We start from the raw sequence: 19,531 nt of genomic DNA, 5'->3' as shown, positions 1-19,531 counted from the left end.
AAAAAATTTATCACTGGTCCTTTAAAAGGATGACCCTAGTTTTTCATCTTTTCCTTTTGAAGATGATAAACATTTCATCAGGTTTCCATCTTAAATGGAAATGACACTAAAGAGACAGGCAACTTTTCCAAGGTCCTGCACTGGCTTCTTTGACAAGGAGAAAGGAATGTCAAGGAAATGGGGGAGAAAGTGTAAAAAGAGTGGAACACTGGCAGGCAGGGCCTCCTCTCCTTTTCACCTTAAGTCTTTTCTCTCCTCCATTCACAGCTTTTGGTCCTTTGTTTGTTTAACAAACCATTACAATTATACCCAGTTCAATGGGGAGGAATGCACACTCTCTAAGTAGCTGTCCTCGCAAGCCACATGTGTGGTCCATCCCACAGCCCATCCACAGGCAGTTACAATGTGCTGTTCTGTGCTCCTGTCGCCCTAGAGGCCAGGCACCTTGCGTACAATAAGCCCCAATTTCCCACCACTGCATGCTTGCTGCTCCTTCCCAGTAGCCTATAGCGATGTCTCAAGTTGGCTTCCTTTCCTGCTTGCCCAGCAATTGTCCTGTCCATCCTGCCTGGGCTTGTCCCACTCTGCTCCTCAGACAGACATTGCCCGGGGTGTTAGCCACCCCCAACCTGTCTTTAGCCCACAGACTCACCACCGAATACTGGGCAGACATATTTCAGGATCTCACTGGTTATCGTGCCCAGTCTTCTAAAGTTTATCACACAGTCTACAAGACATGGTGGCGACACGCCCCTCCTCCACCTAATTAGACCTCCTAGTGCCTGTCTCAGTTAGTTCCTAGTAGATATGCCAGCATATTGGGATGAATTTCAATTTCTTGGCCAAAAAATCAAAAATATTATTGAGAAGAACATTATATTTCAAAGGCAACCAAAACAGTACTTAGTAAAACAATAACATATTTCAGTTGAACTCATAAAACCCTCTTGCTGTTTTGCCTACTAATTTCCATCTGCAGCCCTATGAGACAGGCAGGAAAGTTTTTGTGTCCCCATCTAACGGATGAAGAAACTGAGGTTCAGAGACTTAAGTTCTTTACCCATAAGCACTGACAAATAAGATACTGCAAGCAATGAAATGTACTAAGCAAAGTGCCTAGTGCACAATAAGTACCCAAAAAGTGTTAGCTTCCATTAATATCATTATTGATGACTACGATAGCGGCCAGAGGCCAAACCCAGTTGTTCTGAACTAAGCCGAGTGCTTTTCCCACTCACAGCTTGCCATCTCCCTAGCTAAGCTATCTGCGGGAGCAGCAGACTTTAGCAGTAGCATTTACTACAGTATTTCCAAATGAAGCCTGAGAATCTGTGGCTGGATTACCTAGTGCTACTGGTATGTGAGCAACATCTTCCTCAGGCTTAACAGTCAACATCTACAAACAGGACAGCAACCTTTATACATCCTCTTATGTACGCAAGTTAGGAGTGTAGTCAGGGCAGCTTAAAGCTTCTGAACTGACAGGGTTGTCAGCAGAAAATTCTATAGATCTCCAGATACCCCTGGACTGTAGATGGGGGACAGCAAAGATATGAAAAGATGCTAATTGCATCCTCTGATTCCCAAAATGTAGAGTGTACAAATGTTTTTAAAACGACAGAAGGCTAAAGAATTCTGGTCTAAGGCATTTTTGCAGTTTGGGGAGGACATGCATTTATTCTGCAGTTTGGAGGGGACATGCATTTATTCTATACGAGAACGCTTTTGAAGAACATAGGACGTCCTGCATGTCCTTGACTAATATTACTATGTGTTTCCAAGCAATTATTAATAAACATGCCCATATACAAATAAGTTTAAAAAGCTACCATCACTTGCATACCTACTCGGTGACAGGAAATGCTACCTCCCAAATGGTCCTCTCAGAAGTTTGTTTGAGGCTTCAAACCTGTAAAAAGAGATCTTGCACATCTTCAGTGAATGAAGCTAGAAAAACAATCCCCCCACCCCTGCTATGTTGCATCTTGAGCTTCACTTCAGGAACACGCACTCAACTAACAATGTATAGAGGAGATTTTCTACTGCTTTTTTGTGAAGTTTAATAAATGATATAAATTTTAAACTTAAAAATCCCGTAGTATAATACCTCAATAAACCTACAACTCCTAATTTTAAAATATCTCAGATATATCATAGGGTGAAAGTCTTAAACACTTAGATCATCTGATATATTTAAAAGGTGTGATAAAATTCATCATGTTGTAACTTAAAAATATTTTCAATATTTCATATAATCTTGCTCAAGACCTTTAAGAATTTCTATTATATCCTTTGTCCTACGTGCAACTGGATTAGAAAAACCCTGAAAATTTCCCCTGCATTCTGCAAAAAACAAAACAAAACAAAACAAAACATGCAATTGCTTACATAAAATATTCAAAATAGCACTCAGAGGAAATGGTACTTTTTTAAATCAACAGTATTAGAATACCACAAAACATGCATGCAAATCTATGCAATAACAGAATCTGAAACAAATTATGAACTGAAAAAAGTCACCAATAACTATTGGGCATTCATTTTTCCACAAAAGCATTGTGTAAATGTATAGATTTATCAAATGTGCAGGGTGAAAAGGCCGAAGGCTCCAAATTGAGTAGACGATTCAGTGGCTACCAAACCTGGCTATGCATTAGAATACCAGGGAGACCTTTTGTACAGACTGATGCAGCATCACTGAGGCCCTGGGAATCTGTGTTTTCACCAAGTCTTCAGGGCCCAGTCTGCAGCCAGCTTTGCACCACTGCTGCCTGGTGAGCATTCGGAAACCGGTATCTCTGTTCACCAATTAATTATAAAGCTTGGCTTCTTCCAGCTAAGACAATTCCAACCAGTTGATCCTCTTAGGGGAAAAGCTTTTCAGGATTTTCTTAGCAGTACAAAGGTAAATCTATTATGAAACAAAGCCAATTATATCTCACCTAAGTGATTTTTTTCACTTGGTTGCCTGTTTTCTTCTTTTAATTTGAACAAAAAGGCTATGTCCATTTATTTTGCATAAGAACATCCTTTTAAGTTAAAAATGGAAAAATTAAGGCCATTTTAGACAACTAAAGCTTTAAAATAACCCATTGCAATTCAGGAAAAAAACTGGAGGTAAGTTCTTTGAATCACCCAGAGAATTTGTTTTAAACGTATTCCTTGCTTTGCATTTATAAGCACTTCACAAATCATCTTCCTGGTCCATCTCTCTTCTCAAAATACTCAACGTTTATAGTGGTCTCTGTTAATTTTTTTTTTTAAAGGGCTTTAGAAAACATTAAAGCAAGATAGTGAAATTCTTCTGAATGATTCTTCCTTTGCTCCTACCCATCTCACCAATGGACAACACCAATTTATGAGTTCAGGGAGGCGGGGCTCTCTTCTGCTCCACTCGAAAGGGTGCACATGACATGAAGTACGCAAACCAGGCAGCCGAGTAGCTCAGCTTCATTGTCAAAGTATTCAAATTATCACTAAAAGAAAGCGATTCCTTTCTGAATTCAACAATACTCCTCGGCCTCCGAGGGCTCACACGGGAGCTTATTCTTAAGCTGGTGGATGTAAGCCGCGCTAGTGAAAGAGGGGAGCTCTGGCAGGGAGGAGACCAAGTCCCTCGCCCTCCCCACCTGCCATCGCAGCACCAGGCTTAAATAGTTAACAATGCAACAGAGAGCCTGGCAGCACGCACGGCCCGGGGGGACGTCCCGCGCCGTTCAGCACAATTTAATAAAGCAGAGAAGAGACAGTGAGGAAAAAGAACACATCTAAGCTTGACAGGATGCTACTTGCAGACTGCTTTTCAGGTCTGAATTTAAATTTCAAAATCAGAGAAAAACATTTTAATGTGTAAATTGTATTTAAAAAATGTATATGGGTAAAAAAAAAAAGACCCTATCACATTCATATTCTAAATATAGATGTTTCTGAGCTCCAGAGTTGCGAGAAAAATCACATATTTCTAGGAATGTGACAGCTCACTTGTAGTTAATTGTTTTAAATAAATGGGAAAATATTTGGGGGGTGGTGATCTGTTTTTTCATTGAAAACAAAAACTAGAGTGTCATGAGTCTAGAGAGTTTGAATTCTGGAATGCAATTTTTTTTTTAGGCACTTCTGCAAGCAGCATTTAAGAACATGTCTTTTTCTCTATTAATGAACTGGTTTAGCTGCCTGCTGAGCATTCACTGAAATCCAAACTGAACAAAGGGATTTTCCTCCAGTTTCAGCTCATTCACTTCTAGCTACTCCTGATTTTGCTTAAGTAAATTCAGACTGACTTTTTTATTTCTAAAGATTTGAGTAGGAAAGAATTGGGCAAGCCCCAAACACTGGGAATTCTGCCTTGGTTTTTAGTGAAAGCCTCTAGACTGAAGATGTACAAGGTTTGTTTTGAAAAGCCTCTCGAATGTTTTTTTATTTTATTTTCTAAAGTCTGTGATTCCAGATGGAAAGGAGCCCACCCAACGTGGTAAGTTATAAGACAACTAAACCTCATTTCAGCGAGGTGGGCCGCAGTGAACGATGAGATTACACCTCTGAAGTGGAGACACTAAATGAGATAGTCATACTCATCTGACGCAGAGGGGCATGCCCAGATGATGGCAGAAGCTGTCTATCTTTAAAATCTAAACACAGTGAGGAGATTCTGCCCAACTTCTGGGACGGGAGAAGAAGAGAGTGGATAAGAAGGTGAGAAAAAAACACTCTCGCCTCCATCTCTCCTGCCCCTGGACGGGAAAGGAAAAGGAGATCTGTCAGCCCCGAGCGAGGGGGCCCTCCCAGCTCTGTTCCTCAAGGCAGAATAGAACCCTCGCAAGGAGAGCTGGGTGGGGTGTGCTCAGGGAAACCTGAGCAAGAGATTGCCAGCCTCCACTGGCAGCCTTCAGAGAGAGCTGCAGGGTTGCCAGGGACCACTTCTGTGATACGCCAAAGGCCAGAGGTAAGTCCCTCACCTACCAGGTACCATGGAAATCTCCTGGTTCTAAGACACACCCCACGAGGGAAGGGAAAATGTCTAAAAATAACTGCAACGAAAATTCCCTCAGGGTTGCCTGAGTGGGGACTGGAGTGTGAATCAGAACAGTTATGGGGATAAAAAGAGGGGGTGCTTCCTGCATACTTGAAATTGTGGAGTGGGATGCAGACCTGCGGGCTGCCTTGATAATGTGCTAAGAATCTTAGTCGAATGTACATCTGTGCTATAGACTCGCTTCAACTGTTAGAACTGGAGCCAGATTATTTTTCAAAAAAGGCCACCCCCGTTTCAGAAAGGAGGTGAACTCTGAAAAGGCACTGGTGGCCTGGGGAGCAGTCATGTGTTTAAGAACCCTGGGCAGATAGAGAAGGAAGGAAACAAGCAGATGTTTAGAGTTTACTCACAAGATTAACTCCTCTGATTCCTATGCAAATACCTAGAAGGGGAGAGGCAGAGAAAGTTAACTTTAAGACCTTTATCTTAAACTCCAAACTGCTTAAAAACCAAAGGAAAAAGCAGAAGTCTCCCAGTGCTGCCAGTTTGGGGGCACAGGACAGCTCTGCTTCCCAAGCCTGGACGTGCCTCCCAGACCAGCATGCTGGGACAGGGGTGGGGCTGTGGACTTGCACAAGCCAGAAATGCTAGTGTGCTGGAAAAGAGGTGCTTTGGAAGACGGGAGGTTCCCACCCTAAGGAGAAAGGGCAGAAAAACCTTAATGTGAAAACTTGTTGATTCACAGATGTTGCAGTAACAGGTTACTTGTGGCACCAAATAAATGCCTAAGAAGGTTCAGATTTGAACCTCTTTTGAAATTCCATTTCAATTCTGTAGCTGAATGTCTGAAACTTTAAGATGAGGCTTATGAAGACCCTGCTGAAAACTGAAGAGGTCTCTTGATAAGCCAGGATATAGTAGCCATTATTCAGAGATTAGGACGTTCAGAATAGAGAACTCAGGCAGGAAGAACTTCAGATGTGTAAGAATCAGCAACCAGGGAACCCTATTTTCCTGCCACACTTAGGCACCCACTAAGTCTGCCCAGCATATGGGGCACACGTCCAGAAGGAACATGGAGCTGGGAGAGGAGGAATGGCCTGGGGACCAAGTGCCATGCTGTAAAGGCAGAGTGTGCCAAGACCATGCATGTTCCCTTTGCTTTGGTTATTAGGAAGATGAGCATTTAATATTAACTTGGATCCAAGAAGAGAACTTGTGTGTTTGGGGGGGGGGGGGGCGGGGATGAGGGGTAGTGAAGGTGTTGAGTTTAGTGGCAGAGGTTTGAAAAACCAGAGCAACCAGAGCATGGGGCCACTCTGGTCTCAAGAGAGTCTGGCCTCTGTTGACACTCACTTCCCTTCTCACACCAGACAGGTGAAGCCCAGAAGGGAAGAGAGAGGAGGCAGTTAAGGAACACTCACATGGCCCATCCCTAACCCTGACCTGAGCAACCACGTACAGCACCCTACTTTCTAATCTGTGGTACCCCAAAACTTGGTAAGGGTGTGGATGGGGCTAGGGAAGGTGGGAGAATGGAGGACCAACCCATTCTATTGGTCAAAACTCAATTTTCACATGGCTTCCTTTAAACCTACTACCAGCCTGGTGAGGAAAGAGCTTGGAGTCCAGTTAGGCCAGTGTAAAGGAACATTTCTGCATCCTGGAGCCTGAGATCCATACTGGCTCCTCAGTCTCTGTTTTCAGACTGTCTCCCCTTCATCCTTATCACTATGCTGCTGTCACAGTGATTCTTCTAACATGCAAATATGCTCCTGTCACTTGGCTATTTGGAATTCTTCAAGGGCCCCATTAGTTTCTGTCAATTGCAACCAAGACTCCTAACTAATCGGGATCACTGAAAGTTTTTAATCAGGACAGCAATATGCTCAGGCTTGTAGTATAGAAAGAGACCTTAGACAGCAGACATACAGATTATGCCCTGGATTTGTCCATTATATACATTAAAATCAGTAAAACAGTAATTCCCTTGGGGGGAAAAAACACAAAAACCAAAAACAACAAAAACAAAAATGTGCACAAAAAGAATAAATGCAATAACTGAACACTGAAGTTTCTCTATAAAACTATTCACAGAGAGTTCTAAACCTTCCCTGATTCAGAATTAACAACTGAGTTGAATATACAGAATCATTTTAGGATAACAACATAAAACAATGATCATCTTAATGTGGTTCTAATTTACATGTTGATTGTGTGTGTGTCTGTTTCATGAATCACTTTCAATTCCTATGCTCAAACAAAAAGGAAAACATTACCTTGGTAAATGCCATATAATGGATTAATTTATTCCCCAAATAAATAAAGCACACTTTGTTATAATATAAACATGCATAACTCCTACTGGTATTCTAAATACACTGAGAAATGTGCTTTATTTACTAATTTTAATAATATTTAACACTCTCATATTATGTATGACTCTCAACTTCCTATACCCACCCAATCCCAACTGCCTTCATTTTAACTTGTTTGTTCAGGGAGTCAGGAAGTGAAGAAATTTTAATATTCTTAGGAACTTTTCTTACCTAAAAGTGGTAAGATAATGTGTTTTACTTTCCTTTATTCCACTTAAAAATGTTAAGCAAATGATAGCATTCTGCTAGATACTGGCACACCTCAGCGATACTGCAGGTCCAGTTCCAGACACTGCAATAAAGCAAGTATCGCAACAAAGTGAGTTGTAATCCTTTTGCTGATGGAGGGCCTTGCCTTCAATTTGCAAAAAATGTAACATCTGTGAAGCACAATAAAGCCAAGTGCAATAAAATAAGGTATGTCTGTACAATCTAAGAAAGATGGGGTTGGTATAGTGCAAAGAACACTGGCTTTGGAGTCATATGGTTCTGGGTTTGAATACTGGCTCTGCTGCTTGCCTGGTATGCAACCTTAGTGAAGTTCTGTAACTTCTCTTTATGGTAACATCTCTCTACCTTGCAGAGCTGTTAAAAGATTATATATTACATATGTATACAGGCATGATGACTGGTACAGAGTCTAAAATATATGGACACAGCAGATGCAGCCTGTTAATAAGTATCAAGAATGATTTTACACACTGGGTAAGTTTGCTATTAGAAAACATCAATAACCTGTTCAGAATAAAATGTAACAGGACAAGTATAAATTACTGATTCACTTCAAAAATCTTTCTTTAATTTGGATCATCATAATACAATTTCATTTCCTAATCTGTATTTGTAAAAGACATTTCTAATTATTTCCTGCCTGCTTCAAGGTTTTATCTCATATATGTGAAAGATTTCTAAGTCATTAAGCAGTGTAATATTATTAGACTGTACTTTTAATGGCAATACTAAGCTTAACTAGAGAAAACAATGACAAATGGGCCTGGCATGAACTGGTCTTAACAGTACCATAAAGTTATCCAAATGATATATAGAAGTGATTCTGGCATTTGGGGATTTTGCTAGAATTTTCCTTTTGAATATGTTAGTGGGAAAGTGGACTAGTTTCAATTGGAATCATTTGGAGAACAGGGATTTGAACACACACATCTAATATTCTCTTCACTTTGGCTTTCCACCTGGGGCAGCTGTGCATAGCTTTGCTACAAGTCAGCCCCAAGAGCAAAATAAATTTGGAAGTGGTTTATCTAGTGAGCGGTTTAGGGGGAAAAAAAAAAGAAAGAAAGAAATTCAAGCATAACATGAAGTATAAGAAAACTTCCAAAAAACACTGAAATAAAAAAAAAATTATGGCATATTACGGTCAAGGACTTTTTTTTTAAAAATGCGTGGAGAGAGGCCAAGAGTTATGGTTAGGCAACACTGTTAGCACTAAAGCTGCAAAACGGGGGAGGGAAGGGTGCTTCAGGGTGAAGAAGGCAATGCGCTTACACAGAGAACCAATGCGTGTTATAGGGGAAAACCACCAAAATGCTGAAGATGAAATGTAAGGCCAAAATTACTCTTGAAATCGGCATTTGAAACAAATGATAATCTCCAGATATATGGTAGAGAACTATAAGAGATAAAAATTTCTGATAAATATGTGGATCCCACCAACTATGAGTTCCCTCAAATAAACACTGGATTTAGGGGCACTTATTTCATAACGCTTATTTCACAATTTTAGGAAATTTGGACAGAACATATGCAAACTGAGAATCACTTCATATTATGGTTTTAGGAACATGATTTAGAGACTTAGAATTATAATATATGCAACATACTAAGTGTGATTCTAAATGGAGGATAACACCCTCAATTTTTTCCTGGTATATATTTGTTTGCATTTAAGAGAAAACAATTTTAAAATATCTTTTTGAAATGTAAGGGAGATGACAGAGTTTCTAATAAGCAAGTCGTGATAAATATAAATCAATTGTACAAAACTCCTTATTTCTAAATGAATGTGAAAAAATATCAATGACAGTTCTTAGCATGTTCTCTTGATTTTTCTAAAGAGTGAAAAACAGGCTTTTATATCTCTCAACCCTATTTTTCCCTCATGGCCTGAAGTTCCTCAAATGCAAATTCTCTGAGAGCAAGTGTTTTTTGGAATGTCACCCACTCTACTGGGAAGAGGCAGCAGGCTTTGGTGTGCACTCCAGGGCAGAGAACAAGAACACAGACTCACCACTGACCACGGGCGAGCAGACTGGCAGAAGTCAGACGGCCCAGCAGAGACATACTTACCTTTCTAAGTTTGAGGTACAGAGGAGTTTTAGATGTGACATGAAACAGAGGCCACATCAGACGTGAGAGCAATCCTAGAAGGGAAAAAAAAATCAAAAGGTTAAAAAAAAAAAAAAAAAAAACAAAGAAAGGCACTGAGAAAGACCACATACAGAACATGAGTTCAGGAATGCCAGGATCAAAAATTTCTCTCCATCAACATGCCATAGTGGCATATTCCAACATTCCAGAGGCACACCTTTAAGTTCTTAAAGAACTTTTAGTTTTTGAGAGAGAATACAGCGATGTGGTTAAGAGCAGGCACTATGGGGCCAGAATGCCTAGATTCAAATCCAGATGCCACCTAGAGCCACTTAGAAACCTCATGCAATTCGTTTACGCTCTGTCTCAGCTTCCCCGCCTGTAAAAAGGAGATAATAATTGTACCTACAAGAACTTTTTGAGGATTCAATGAGTTAATCTGAGTAAAGTGCTTAACACCCCACCTGGTAAGCAAGGAGCACTCATATATTTGCAATTATTTTCCAGAGACCTCAAGTCAAGTAAAAATACCTCAGAGCCTCAGGCAGAAATCAGATGATAGACCTTCTTAAATAGTGTCAATTAAGAAGCTGATTCTTCAGATAAAGGAAACAAGTACCTGAGCAGGGCTGAGGGGGAAGTGGGAATGAGGGGAGTTCTAAAGAGTCAGGGAAGGCCACTAAAAAGCGAAAACAAAAAACAAAAAACGAAAAAAACAACAAAACAAAACAAAAAACCAGAAACAAACAACAACAAAAAATCCAAAAAGCAAAACAGGCCTTTGCTTTATTCCATTTTTTTCCTCAAAGACAAGGTTACTACTAAAAGGAGAAGCCAGAGAGCAAAACTTATGAAAAGTAAGCACAGCCAATAAAGGTAATTTTCAATGATTTTATATTTCAGAATAGTCTTTCTTGCAATTTGATCTAATCAGTAAAGAGGATGTCTCCCTTCCAATGGCTAGAAAAGCCTTTGCTGGGGCTGCTTTATTTGGTCAGTCTGGATGGATGGGAAGTACCTGGTGTCTTTCTACTAGAATATGTTTATGGAAATAAATGTGTGCACAAATACAGAGACCTAATATACGTTGATCCCCAAACCCATTTTGAGGGCTTGACTCTTAAATTACTTATTCTTCTTGTATACTACAGAAGTCTTTTCAGTCCCAAGAAAAAGTCTCTTTGATGGAAGACCATGTAGTTGAAGTTATCTGATTCTATAAACATAGCAAGAACACAATTTTTAACTGCAGTCACTTCCTTGGCCTGTATGTAGTTCTTTCTATCAATGCAGACAAAGATATGCCTCACCTCTAAAAGCTGAAACATCAAATGGAAAAATGCGGTTTGATTTCTTACTTTTCCTTCCACCCTCCACCCCTCCCTACTTTGGTATGATGTCACACGAAATTACTTCCAGAAACTGGGAGGACTGAACAGCCAAGTTGTAAAAACTAAGTGCTATGCTTACTGCTTTCTTATCTACAAGTTAATACTTATGGGGGCGAGAGTTTATCAATGATCAAGGCCATGGTGATTTTCCTGTTTCGTAAGAAATCTAAAATCTCAGCAGAATCGCAACCTGCTGAATCTACTACATTTATATGAGCCACGCAAATGTCCATTCTTCTACAGTATTTCTACTACAACTCACAAATTTGTAAACCTGTATTTTAAACTTCATCCCTATTTTTAATCAAAACAGGAACCAAATAGATTTCTTTAAAAATAATCTTGGTGGTAAAAATAAAACAAAAATAATGTGGAGAGTAAAATATTATCAAGTTCTTGTACTTGTGTGCTTACTTACTGTTGTCCCCCGAGCCCTGCCATTTTCTAAAATTTTCTCTTGTAATTTTAAGATGTTATTTTCCCAATGAATGTTGACAAATTTTTCCCACTTAAAGCTGCGGCTTAAAAATAAATAGATTTTAACTTGAGACTAGCTCAGAAATTGAGCTTGTCCAGGGGTCCTATGAAATCATAGTAGATGATCATTTAGAATGAAAATATCTCATACTTTTTACTGAAACGTGACAGTATTTGTTTGCTTCCTTTGATGAGAATTTCATAATATATAGTGGTGGTAAATCTGGTTCAAGAAATTGTCAAATGGTGTTTTCTTTTGCATTATTTAACATTATAACATAGAATTAAATCATGTAAAATAGAAGCTTTATCCATCCCAATCACTAAATCTAGTTAATTGAAAGTCTACAAAACTCTAAATTAAAGCTATTTTACCTTCTTACTGAAAATATCTAAACACTGTGTTGAGATTTATTTTTAGGAATATCAGAGAAGAGACCTTGGCTTTGAAAAAGACAATGTCATGCCCTTTTTATGCCTCTTGTTCAGAGGCTGATAGACTGCCTGGCAAACTTATTACCAAGTCAAAAAACTGTTTAATAATTCTCCATGAAGAAAAACTTTTTTAAAGCTATGGCACCAATCAGGTAACAATAGATCAATCAGGTTTTCCTAAAATGTAGTACTTGCAGTTGAAATCTGGATAAGTGACTACATTCAAAGTAATGTACGGGGAGCTATCAATCCCGGTTCATTCAGCACGCAATCACCGAGCCAAGAGCTTTGCTAGACTTGGAGGTATAAAAATGGATAGGACACAGCTGCTTTACTTCCAGCTAAAAGAATATACCTGAATAAAGATCTGCAGGGCAATGGGAGAGGTGTGCGCAAAGGGCTGAAGGCCAAAGAAACAGCCACAGATTCTTCCCTGGAAACTGAGCAAGTGAGGAGAGGTACAGAAGAAGGTATGGTGATGTTTCCTTGTGATAAACTCAAGACATTTCTCTTACTCTATTCTCAAAAGAAAGGCAATAATTTTAAGATTTATGAACTGTTCTAACTGCAAGTGCTATATTGGCCTATTAGCCAGTTTCATTTATGTTTGATACAGACTTTCAATTAAAATACTCCAAGAATTTAAGTTTTTAAAAATAAATGTATTTTCGTAATAATCCCACACAACACACACAACCCAGAACGAATGAATCGCTAGCGCTTGTGAAACTTAGATACAAAGTTCAAAGATGTTTTGAAATATAAGTGAATGAAAGACATACTCTAGAGACAGTATTATTATATTAATAATGCTGTTTTAAATATCACTTTTTTCTTAAGGCAAAAATAAAAGAATCGCCTGATTATATCATGGTTAATATTTGTCTTTCGCTACTTCTGTGTTTAAAAAAAGAAGGAGGGTGTTGAATCAACTTCTACTTAACATCATTTATTATGCATACCATATTCCTACTTATAACACAGTTGTGACAGAACCTCCATTGTTCATTACACACTAGCTCCAAACTTGAGTAATTCTAATGTAAGCATGAGAAACCACCATCTCCTTTGGGGTGAATTTCCAAATTCCTCTGTGTTAAATTGAGGTCTAATTTTCCTTGTGCCTGGTTTTCACAAGAAGGTCCATTCCACCCCATGTGCTCCTTTTCAGCTGTCAATAAACAGAGGCAGTGAATTCCCCCACGGCTTCACAAAGCTAGTTAGGCAGAGCCATTCATTCCTTCAGGAAAACAGGGCATTGATTTCAGCGAGTTCCCAGGGAGCAGCTGCAACAAAGAGATCAAAGGCCCACCTCTCTTTCCCTCCATTGCTTTCATTAGGCCAGGCCCAGACAAACAGCGACAGGTTTCCTTGAGACAAGGAGAGGGCCCAGAGACCACCTCATGGTTCAATTCAAATTCATCCGTTTCCTACATTCCAGTGACAGTCCAGAATGCAAACCATGACAAACCAGCACAATCGCCCGGCATAATATACTGCGCGCTAGTTCATCCAAGGTCAGAGAGAGAAAACAAGCACTGAGGGAAGTCCTTCTCTCCTCGGGCCTGCTGAGCCTCAACGGCCCCCTGACATTCCATAAATAAACCTCGCCTGCTTACTCTCCCTTTCTTTTTCCATCCTGCAGTCCCACAAGAGATGGTCCCACTTAATCTGCAATTTCTTCCGTGTCACCGTACCCAAAATACGGGGACGCTTCATTCTCAATCTTAGTTCTGCTGATGAGAGGAGTGTGGCTATAGGTGTAGCCCTTACTGGCTCACGCCCAGGAAACTGCGAGGTCTGATGAATTTATACCTGTGATGCCTAGGGCTCCCCTCGGGGCTGATCTCTAGCGAAGGCTGCTAGGCCTAAATAAAGAGTCAGTTTGCGTAAATTCTGTTTTTAAAATGAAACCTTGAACAGAGACAGAACAGTTAGCTTTTTGATTTGAGCTAGGTAGTCACCCAAACTGGTAATCCAAGCTCCTAAATGACAGTCTGTGTGAATGAGCTGTGTGTGTGTTTGCGGGGGTGAGAAGTGAGGAGGGACTATTGGAAAGAAAATGGATGATCCTGATTGGTTACATACACTGAACATAGATAATTAAAAGGTTTCTGAGGTCTCCACTGAATTCTGAAATGCTTCATTGACACAACCTTCATGAAAACCTGTAAGAAAATGTGTTCATTTCATTGTGCTCCATGTCTGTCACTAATCCTGAGTAAACATGGGCATAGATGGGTTAAGTCTCGAAATTCCTAAACCAAAAAGAAAATAAACAATATTGGAATGAAAGGTATGGAGAACTCGTTCCTTGACGCAGACCACAACCTCCCCGTGTGCCCATTCTTTGAGCTTCAGGACCGACCTGGGGGACCCAGTCACCATCTGGCTGCCACAGACACCATTTTTTAGAGGGTGCTGAACAGCCCTCAAGGAGAAAACTTCCACTTACTCTCAAGTTGGGACAGAAATGAGTTTAGAAAACACAGAACGCTCAACTGCACAGAAAATGTCGCCTTAGTAGGCACAATAGGACAGTATAGTAGGAACCTTAAAGCTGACTCTGGCACTGGCTACCCACTCTTCCAAAATGAGGACAGTAATATTAAGAATTCCTTTACAACATATTGTGAAATAACCACTCCTCAAAAACGATGTATCTCATCAAAGAAAGCTGGTCTTATGGGTAGAAACATCTTATGTAATAGGTCACTCTGTAATCCAAGAGAGCTGCTCTAGAAACTCACTAATTTTCTAGAAATCATTTTTTACAAGCACTCAGAAAATTTACTACTTAAAGAAAGGCTATGACAAATGACAAAATACACTCATCGATTCATTTTTATACCTTTCAAAAGCATTCATAAAGAACTTAGAAACATTCATTTGATCTTCACCACTACCAGCTGATATAGGTGGTTTAATTAACTTCTATTTTTGAATAAAAAAAGTAGGCTTGAGAGGTAATAAATTGATTTGCCATAGTCACAGAACTAATAAATAGCAGTCACGATTTTAAATCTTAAGCTGTTTCTAAATCTTAAGCTGTTTCCATTGTACCTAGCTACCATTTATGCATATAATTATTCACTGAAGTTCTCTCATTATAGCTATTTTAAATAAGTAATCATAATCTGTTTCTAAATCCTGTGCATTGTAGCAATCATCCAAGGAGATAGTGTAGAGACTCTGGTATCAGACAGATCAATATTTAAAATTTAGTGTCACCTTTCAGTAGTTTTGTGAATTAAACAATTAACAATATTTTCAGAACTTCAGTTTCCTTGTCTGTAAAATAGCAATAATACCTTTTCTCATAAGGTTTATGAAGGATCAAATTAGATAACCTGCATAAAGCACCTGGAGGAGTGTCAGCATATAATAAATGCTCAATAATGGTAGCTATTATCATCGATGTTGAAAATCAAACCAACGTCAATTTGTTAAAATGAGTAAAGTGCTTTTCAATAAAGACATAAAATTTAATTTTCAGCCTCTAAATTACATGCTTCTCTCTAGCACTAAAAATTCTGCACTCAAGTCTAAGATTTTACAGGGTCCACTAATAAACCAAGGTCAAACTGTCATAAAAGAGAAGCTACTACACAAAATAGAAACACTAACTGAATTGTCTTTTAAACAGCTAACTGAGGAAAAGTCCTGGTTCCTCTAAAGCAGCAATGTGGCTTTTCTGTACAATCAGGTTTGCTTCCTGACATTTAACTATTTTAAGTAGAAATGTATTGGTGCTAGGCAGAAATCTACAGACCGCTGCCACATGAAGAGAAAAATACATACTAGGAATATTTGTTATATATGGCTAGTACTTTAAAGTTTCAAAGAATCTACTACTATGTATCTTACTTCATTTGACCCTCACCCTACTGACTAGGAGAAAATGGATTAATTTTTAGCACAAGAAAAGGCTGCCAGTGGTAAATGGCAAATCTTATTTACTTCTTGTCTCACTGTTCATAACACCCTATCAATAGATGGTGTCATACAGAGGATACAGTACAATGTGGGAAAACAGACAGAAGCCCTAAGTCTGAGAGAGCCAGAAAAGGCTTTGGAGAGGTGACATTTATCCAACCTTAACCAAGTACAGGAAGCACCTCTAGAACATTGATTGTCTGAGCTTGATGAGATTTTTATCTGGATTCTGAATGTCATTCAGTGATTTAGTTCTCCTTCAATGCTTTTGATTTGCAAATTTGGGAAATGAATCTCCCTTTATTTTTTATATTAGTAAATTTATCTATTTCTCCTTGTGTATACTGAATCTCTATTATTAGATGCATGAACATTTAAGATTCTGTCCTCTTGATGAATGTACCACTTTATCATTATAATAGAATCTTTATTCCTGACAATATTCTTTGCTCTAATTTCTTTCTACTTTGTCTAATATTAATATAGCCACTCCAGGCTTTTTTCCAAATTAGTGCTTAAATATATATTGTTTGCCATCCTTTAGCTTCTAATCTACTATTTGTGTCTTTATGTGTGTGAAATGTGAAGTGCATTTATTTTTGCAGGCAGCATATAGTTGTTTTTTTAAGAAAAAAACTACTCGGACAGTCTTTGTCTTTTAACTAGAGTATTTAGACCATTTATAATTAATGTGATTATTGATATGGTTAAGCTGAAATGTAGCATCTTGCTATTTGTTTTGTATTTGTCCCATCTGTTCTCTGTTCCCCTTTTCCTTTTTTTTCCTTCTTGGCTTCTTTTGGACTGATTTTTTCCCAATTTAATTTTATCTCTTTTGGCTTATAAGTATTTGTTTTGATGTTGATTTAGTGTTTATAATTATATCCTTTATTATAATGTACCTTCAAGGGATATTATACCTCTTAACATACAGTATAAAATTTTTATGATTTTATATTTTAATTTTTCCCCTCCCGACTTTGATACAATTATTGTCATACATTTCACATTATAAACCCTAACTCCATTGTTACTATTTTTGTTTAAACAATATATTTTTTAAAAAATTTAAATTGAAAAAATCATGTACACTTACCTAGGTGGCTACTGTTTCTGGTGCTCTTTATTTCCATCTGGTATTATTTTCCTTCTTCCTAAAGGCTTCATTTAACATTTTCTGTAGTGTGAGTCTAATACTGATATAGTCTTTCTGTTTTGGTATGTTTGAAAAAGTCTTTATTTTACTATCTTTTTGTGAAATATATATTTTATTATCTACAGATACTAGGCTGACCATTTTTTTTCTTTTATTACTTTAAAGATGTTGCTCCACTGTCTTAAAGCTTGCATTGCTTTTGATGAAAAGTCTGATGTCATTCTTTGTTCCTCAAAATTTATAGTGTCTTTGTTCTCTGCTTTAAAATCTTTCTATTGTTGGTTTTAAACTATTTGATTATGGTGTGCCTTAGTGTAATTGTCTTCATTCTTTTTGTACTTGATATTTATTGAGCTTCTGAGATATGTGGACTTATTGGGGTCATCGAATTTAGCAAACTTTCAGAAATCATTTCTTTAAATGTTTTTCTGTTCTTTTAGTCCTTTGAAGACTCCAATTATACACATATTTGGCTGATAGAAGTTATCCTACAGCTCACTGATAGGCTATTTTGTTTATCCAGTTTTGTGTGTGTGTTTTATTTTGTATAATTTATATTGCTGTGTCTTCAAGTTCATGAAATCTTTCTTCCTGCAACGTCTATAGACTACTGTTAATCCTATCTCAGATGTCTATGTTGTTTGTAGAAAACCATTTGGATCTTTTTATAGCTTTCGTGTCTCTCAAACTAACTTCATGCTCTCCTTTACTATCTTGAACATTATGGAATAGTTATAATAATTGTTTCAATATCTTTGTTTAGTAAATGTTTATTAATTTCTTATTATTTAAATAAAATCTGCATTAAATCTGTTTATTAATGTCTTTGTTTATTAAATTTATATCATTTCTGAGTCTATTTCTATTGATTTTTTCCTCTTCAGTATTGCATTTTACTGTTTCTTTGTATATCTGGTAAATTTTGATTGAACACTAAGGCACTGTACACTTTACCTTGTTAGGTGCTGGAAATTTTGTATTTCTTTAAATATTCTTGAGCTTTGTTCTGGAATGGAGTTAAGCTACTAGAAATAATTTGATTCATTTAACCAGGAATCTGCAAACTATTGCCCACAGGTCAAATCTAGCCCACAGCCTATTTCTGTAAATAAAGTTTTATTGGAATACAGCCATCACATTAATTTACATATTATCTATGGCTGTTGGAACATTACAATGGCAGAGCGTCGTAGCTGAAACAGAGATCATATGGCCTGCAAAGCCTACAAAAGTTTCCCTTTGGCCTTTCAAAAAAAAGTTTCATGATCTCTAATGGCTTACTTTTAAGATTCTTTTGAAAGGATCGGGGCAACCTTTAGCCTAGGACTAATTCTGCCTCACAACTAAGGCAACACCCTTTTGAGTACTCCACTTAATGCCACTTGTATTACCGGGTTTTTCTACTTTGAAAGGTGGGGGACCCATACTTCCCAGCCCCATGGGAGTTACCTTTTCCTTCCCAGCGGTTTTTTTTCCCAGCGTGGGGTAGTTCAGCATTCAGCTGAAGACACTAGTGGAACCCTCTGAGGCTATCCAGTGTTCTTTATGTGCAACTCTCTCTTCTCTGGTACTCTTAGAAATTTTAGCTGCCTCAGCCTCCCTGAATTCCCAACTCTACCACCTCACTCCAGGGTGACCAGCGAGCTGTGTCTGATTCCCCTTCTTACACTGTGGCCTTGGGCACATCATTTGCTTCCCTTTTCTCAAGGTTCACTTCTTAGGCTGCTTGTAGTCTGATGACTGAAAACCCTTGTTTCATATATTTTATGGAGGGTTTGTTTGTTTGTTTGTTTGTTTGTTTGCGGGAGGGGGCGCTGTTCAAGGTAGGAGAATAAGTCCAGTTCCTGTTACTACATCATGGCTGGAAGTCATGGTGAAATTCCCCTCAGTATGAAGTTCCACTTCCTAACTTTGCATTAGTGCTTTATATTTACAAGTACTAAAAAAGCTACATTATCTCATTTCATTTTGTCCACTTCACTAAGATGTAGAGATTACCTAAAAGCTCAAAAAATGCAAAAAGTGATTTGTTGGGTCACATTATAGAGCAGCTCATGTATCCTAGTCATTCTCTCTTCCATTAAAATATATAATTTTTAGAAATTTACTATATATATGATAATATCTATAATAAAAATTGTAAAATTATTTACTACTAGTATCTCAAGCTTATAATACTGAACAAGATACAATTAGTTAAAAGATTAATAGTTACTGAATGTTGCTAATGGCCAGGTCTATCACCTCAATTAATCCTCATAAACGTCACAGCTACTATTATTTCACGTCTATAAATGACAAACTGTGGATAAGAAGGGTTCATTAACTTGCTCATAGTCATGTACTTACTGGCATCACAGCCAGAATTCAAGCCAGGTTGCTCTTGGTCCTAAAACTTGTGCTCTCGACCATGCTATCTGCTTCCTAATTTATAGCTCTTAAAGAGAGAGCTTCTGGAACT

The 19,531-nt window shown here is 38.2% G+C and overlaps 1 protein-coding gene across 26 annotated transcripts in view; it reads right to left on the bottom strand.

Annotated features, from left to right (window-relative positions):
• The window catches only part of PLAGL1 (PLAG1 like zinc finger 1), a 61,836-nt gene that overhangs the window by 17,934 nt on the left and 24,371 nt on the right, over positions 1-19,531 (bottom strand). For 3 of the 26 annotated variants that reach the window (XM_039869718.1, XM_039869708.1, XM_039869722.1), the window contains 4 exons: positions 9,655-9,728; positions 8,854-8,977; positions 5,383-5,414; positions 1,844-1,909 (listed from right to left, as the gene is read on the bottom strand). The gene's annotated coding sequence lies outside the window, so the exon portion shown is untranslated. Of the gene's footprint in view, positions 1-1,843; positions 1,948-2,942; positions 3,030-5,382; positions 5,415-8,853; positions 8,978-9,654; positions 9,729-10,294; positions 10,355-19,531 lie in introns of all 26 variants that reach the window. The other 23 variants (XM_039869706.1, XM_039869701.1, XM_039869719.1 and 20 more) reach the window with 13 other exon arrangements.

The sequence above is a fragment of the Pteropus medius genome, unplaced genomic scaffold, assembly GCF_902729225.1.
Source record: "Pteropus medius unplaced genomic scaffold, Ma_sr-lr_union100, whole genome shotgun sequence".
NCBI classification, from domain to species: Eukaryota; Metazoa; Chordata; class Mammalia; order Chiroptera; family Pteropodidae; genus Pteropus; species Pteropus medius.
The sequence above is the reverse complement of the archived record's forward strand: the minus strand, read 5'-3'. Positions and strand labels throughout refer to the sequence as shown.